At 40.0% G+C, this 6,000-nt stretch overlaps 1 long non-coding RNA gene across 1 annotated transcript in view; it reads right to left on the bottom strand.

The window, feature by feature from the left end:
* Positions 1 to 740: 740 nt before the first annotated feature.
* The window catches only part of LOC141981543 (uncharacterized), a 47,620-nt gene continuing 42,360 nt past the window's right edge, over positions 741 to 6,000 (bottom strand). Inside the window, exons 2-3 of the long non-coding RNA XR_012637819.1 lie at positions 3,474 to 3,632; positions 741 to 897 (exon numbers count right to left, since the gene is read on the bottom strand). This is a non-coding gene — a long non-coding RNA (uncharacterized LOC141981543). The remainder of the gene's footprint in view (positions 898 to 3,473; positions 3,633 to 6,000) is intronic.

The following is a 6,000-nucleotide window of genomic DNA, read 5'->3' as shown; positions in this document are numbered from 1 at the left end:
TTAGAAGAAGAATTTTAATTAAAGAAAAAGTAAAAGAATCACCTCTGTAAAATCAGGATGGTAAATACCTTACAGGGTAATCAAATTCAAAACATAGAGAATCCCTCTCAGCAAAACGTTAAGTTACAAAAAGACACAAAAACAGGAATATACATTCCATTCAGCACAGCTATTTTACCAGCCATTAAACAAAAGAAAATCTAACGCATTTCTAGCTAGATTGCTTACTAACTTTTTACAGGAGTTCTGAAGAGCATTCCTGATCTGTTCCCAGCAAAAGCATCACACAGACAGACAGAGCCTTTGTCCCCCCCCCCCAGCTTTGAAAGTATCTTGTCTCCTCATTGGTCATTTTGGTCAGGTGCCAGCGAGGTTATCTTAGCTTCTTAACCCTTTACAGGTGAAAGGGTTTTGCCTCTGGCCAGGAGGGATTTTATAGTTCTGTATACAGAAAGGTGTATATTTCCCTTTATATTTATGACAACCCCATTGAAGGAACAAAGTATGGACACCATGTAGAATCAAGCACTTGGGTTTATTATGCACAGCACTGGTGGAGCGTCACCTTGCTTATTTGGCTCTGAGACACTGCCAAACAATCGATTACAATGGATTATATGGATTTTCCATGGGCAGAGGGAAGTGACGGGGTAGGCAGTCCCAAACCCCTGGATAGGTCTAGCAGCAAGACAAGATAAGCACAGTAGCCAGTAGTCAAAGATTACATAATGTCTCCGCCCATGGTTTCAGGTTAACAAGTAACATAGAATTAGTACACAGGTGTTTTCCTTTAAACAATGTATAAGCTGTGTTAGTATAAATATATATATATGTTGAATTCTGATTTGGGGTCCATAGGAATGAAGTAGCTCCTCTGATTGTCCAACAGGTACATACCTGGGGATTAAAACAAAGAAACATTGAAAAGTATTTGGCAATAAAGATTGCTTTTTAGTTGTTCATTTGTGTTTCTAAGGCAGGCACTGGTAATGGCTTGGAGGATGCGTGTACACCTGTGAGAGGGAGGATGTCATACCTCATACTGACACGTTTGAACCTCTTCCATAAACTCAAGGTTGGTGTGAAGGAAGGCACCTCTTCTACAGAAGAAACAGGGCCCCTTTCATTCCTTAGGTCTGTTTGCAACTTTTAGATAAAGGCACCAATTGTAATTCTCCATCTGGCATCTTGCTGACCAAGCTTATCTCAGCAATAAGCAAGGTTGTCTTTTGTTTGTTCTGCTTCTTAGCTAATATTGTTCACTATTTGCCTTAGGTCTCTGGCCTCTTGACCAAACTCTGGACTTTGGGCCTGTAAAAAGAGCTGACATACCCTGTATATCAGGTTGTAACATAAACAGTATATTGATTTTAGCCCCTCACCCATACTTCAAATTCTGCTCTGCTCTCTTATTTACATACAAAAGGACTCTGTCCTGAAGTCCTGACTAAAACAAAATTCCTGGGAAAGTCAATGGGTAAAAAAGCATCACAGTGCAGATGGCCAGCACAAAGCAGTGCACGCACAATGTGCTGACCCTCTGCCCAAGGCTAAATTGCATTCAACGGGAGTTTTCCTTGAGTAAGGACTACAAGATCAGTTTCATAAATGCTTATATATGCTCACAGGCCAACATTTTCAAAAGTGATTTGGGATGCCTAACATGAGACAACTTAAATGTACCCCCAAATCATTGTTCAAATTTTTGCCATAGTAAATATTAAAAACTCAGTGGCCAGGTAAGTTTTGAAGAAACAATTTGGTTTTGGAGGAGTTGGTTTTTGTTTGTTTGTTTGTTAACTGTAACTACAGTTGAGGAATGTTATCGGGTAGAACAATGGTACCAGAAGCTCTAATTCTGAACACTTAAGTATATCCAACTTAAGTCCTACTCTTTTGAACAAAATAAGGGAAGGAATGAACTCATATGCTTAAATGTTTGGCTGTATATGAGCCTATATGAATGCTAATGTTCTACTGCAGGGGTGGCCAGCTTGAGAAGGAGCCAGAATTTACCAATGTACATTGCCAAAGAGCCACAGTAATAGGTCAGGAGCCCCCATCAGCTCCCTCCTCCGTTCCCAGCACCTCCCACCCACCGACAGCCCAACCGATCATCGCCTCCCCCTCCCTCCCCACATCTCCCAATCAGCTGTTTTGTGGCATGCAGGAGGCTCGGGGGGGGAGTGAGGGGGAAGGAGCAAGGGCACGGCAGGCTCAGGGGAGGGGGCAGGAAGGGGTGGAGTGGGGGTAGGGCCTGTGGCAGAGCCAGGGCTTGAGCAGTGAGCACCCCCTGGCAAATTGGAAAGTTGGAGCCTGTAGCTCCAGCCCCGGAGTCGGTGCCTAGACAAGGAGCCGCATGTTAACTTCTGAAGAGCCGCATGTGTCTCCAGAGCCAAAGGTTGGCCACCCCTGTTACTGTTCTGCAATCTTTGCTTCCTCTGACACCAGTGAGTCATGTAGAATGTTGATCAAGAAGTGTATTGAGAAATGAATATCTGGGACTAGAAGTAGGGAGTGGGTGCATGACTCAGGAATTTATGCCATCCATATTGGAGACATCTATTTTCTATCTATTTGCCCATGAAACTGTAATGTGTACTGTCTAAGTTAAATGTAGCGGCGGGGGGGGGGAGGAGGGGGTGGGAGGGCGGGAATGGCAGTATCAAATATTTCAGTCCTCATTATAGCTTACATACTGTTGCCCAAAGCAAGGAGTTTTGTAAACATCTAAAGCAAGTGGATAAGAAGAATCATATGAAAGGGAAGCTATGACAGTGTACAACAGACAGTAGCAAGAATAGCTAATTGCTTTAGAGTCTATTTAGTCAAAATAAAACACAAAAAGAGAGATCAGTGTATTAAATAATAGCATTTGATAGAAGTACACTGACAATAGTGGCATAGAAATGGAATCACATATATAGACTACACAGAGAAGGCTGCAAGTTCTTTTGTTTTATATGAAGACAAGACTTGTTTTTATATTTCCTGTCATAAAGTCATTATTTTGTTTTAGTTTTCCTTATTACAAATGTTAAATTATAGTCTGTATATGGTACATGAGAAAGATACCAAATCAAGGTTATATAAGACCTGCTCTACACTAGGAAATTAGGTCTGATACCTACATCCATGCTCCTGAGCAACACAGTTAAGCCAACCTTACCCCCAGTGTAGACAGTGCTAAGTTAACATGAGGTGTAGTACCAACTGTCGGGGAGGTGGAGTATTACACCAATGGGAGAAGTCCTCCCGTTGGAGTAGGTAGCATCTTCACTGAAGTGCTACAGCTGTGCTGCTGCAATGTTTTAAGTGCAAAGTAGCCTTTCGTATTTCACTTTTAATGAAAATAGATTACTAGCTCTTTGTTATGCAAAACCATAGTATGTGGAACTTATGTGTTCACGGAGACTATACTAGGCAAAAATTAATGGCAGTCAGGTGTCTGTCATCTATTGTATACAAATTACCTGTGGGTCACTGGCTGTAGGAAAACATTTCTTCCTTTTTTGGTTTCAATTCCTGGTTTTCGGCTCCTGTGCTTTGTCTTTCCAGTGCATGTACTGAGGTCCCTTTGAAGAAGTATTGTTAGCTTCAGCATCCGTAGAAGGAAGTCTGGAATGAAAACTCTGTAAACCAGGAAGGAGAGAATATATAAAACAAAACAAATATATACTGAAATATGAATAGCTTCTAAGCTTACTATTTGTTTCTGTTAGTGCCCACAATGTGTTAGGTATTGTACAAAACACAGGAGTCATTACCCCTGTCCTCCCCCCAAAAAAAACTTGTTTAAACAAACAAAACGAAACAAACAACAGAACCAGAAATGAAAGGTGGGGGAAAAGCATACAAGCAAGTAAGATGGACTGGAAAGTGACTGGCCATGTTTTATGTACACAATAAGTCTATCCTCAATTACCTTGCAAGTTTGTCATTATCAGCTGGCTCATTTCTCAGAGCCAGCTAGCCTGATGAAGGGGGCTAACCCGCTGAATGACTGAAATGTATTCATTTAGAGAAATTACAGTTAAAAGGGATTGGATATAGGTGGGATGTTATATTATATAAATGTTGAAAGTTTGACCTTGATGCTTTTTAGCTTTTCTTCTGTATGTTTCGACTCATAATCTCACATTTTCAATCCATTTAATTCAAGTTTAAGAGCCCTCTGTTCTTCTATCCCTCTCGCTGTGGGTTTAGATCCAACATTGGCAATAATAATCTTGTTCATATTTTCATTTTGATACAGTATATTGTGAAGTAGCTGGATTCACTAGCAGTGGAGAAAGGATTATGATATGGGGAGGTGTTGATCTCATTAGTATACACTGTCACTTTGCAATCTTTGTTTTAACTTCTGGCTATGCAGCTGCGAGTGCTTCTGTTACTTTTTGTTTAATTTGTGTGATTTCCCATCGTTTTAGATTATCTTGATTTTTTCCAGTGTTTAATCATTTTATCTTCCATCAAAAGTTGTCAATGTATTTTATAAACTGGCATGAATTAGTTCTTCAATTGGCATAAAAGTGAGAAAGTTACGCATTATCGCTATCTCTATTTTACAAGTGCTGGGCTCTCAAAGTGACCTTCAAGGTCAAACAAGTTGCTCAAAACAGGTTTGTGTAAGAGTCAGAACTAGGTTTCCTGCCAAGGGTCATGTACTTTAACTACAAGATCATTCTCTAGTGGTGGGGTTTTCTAACATCTTCTATTTTCCTAGCTATCACTCACTTTGAACATAAGAATGTAAGAATGCACATACTGAGCCAAGAGCAGTGGGGTCACTCTAGCCCAGTATCCTGGCTGCCAGCAGTGGCCAATGCCAGGTGCTTCAGAGGGAACGAAAAGAACAGGCAATCAGCAAGTGTTCTATCCCCTATCGTCCACTACTAGCTTCTGGCAGTCAGAGATGTGGGACACCCAGAGCTTGGACTTACATCCCTGAATATCTTGGCTAATAGCTATTGATGGATCCATCCTCCATGAACTTATCTTTTTTTTTTTAAACCCCATTATAGTTTTGGCATTCACAACATCCCTGGCAATGAGTTCCACAGGTTACCTGTGAATTGTGTGAAGGATTTCCTTTTGTTTGTTTTAAATCTGCTCCCTATTAGTTTCATTGGGTGACCCCTTGTTCTGGTGTTATGCGAAGTTAGTTTCACATAGCCTGTGAAGTTATGTGAAGTTAGAGTTATGTTACCTGTAAAATGAGTGTTAATTTCATTGGATGACCCCTGGTTCTTGTGTTAACTATCTCTTTCCTAATAGTTCATAACATTGATGGCTTTTTTTACTGCTGCTGCACACTGAGTGGATGTTTTCAGAGAACTATCCACAATGACTCCAATGTCACTTTCCTGAGTGGTAATGGCTAATTTAGATGCCATCACTTTGTATGTATAGTTAGGATAATGTTTTCCAATGTGCATTACTTTGCATTTATCAGCACGGAATTTCATCTGCCATTTTGTTGCCCAGTCACCCAATTTAGTGAGTTTGAAAGTCTCCGGTTTGTGACCTCTGAGTCTATTCAGAGATTATCTGACAAGAGCAGGGTATTTTTTTTAAATAAGTTTGTAATTATACAATGAAGGGTTTTTTTATGAACATATGGGAGCATAAGGGATGCGTGTTCAATTGAATATTCATTATTTGGAATTTGCTATTTCATCTGTGCTATTTTGCATTTAAACCACATGGTAATGCTTCTATTCTTTGACTGGATGATTCAAATTTATAAACAAAAGCAGAGCCTGAGCAATTCAGTGGGTCTTTGATTTGCTTAGATATAGACGAGAGATGCACACCTATTAAATAAGGCTGCCTAGGAAATGTTAGGACATTCTAAATCTTCTCTCCTCTTTTGCACAGGAAAGAAAATAAATATTTGGCTATTTACATAAGGCTCTAGATGTAAATACAGTTGGGTTCCTTTCTGAGTGAAATAGATAATATATGAATTTAATGACAGATTACCTGGTATTATTGTGC

This window comes from Natator depressus, chromosome 2, assembly GCF_965152275.1.
Source record: "Natator depressus isolate rNatDep1 chromosome 2, rNatDep2.hap1, whole genome shotgun sequence".
Classification (NCBI taxonomy): domain Eukaryota; kingdom Metazoa; phylum Chordata; order Testudines; family Cheloniidae; genus Natator; species Natator depressus.
Note: the sequence above shows the minus strand (reverse complement) of the source record. Positions and strands in the feature narration are given on the sequence as shown.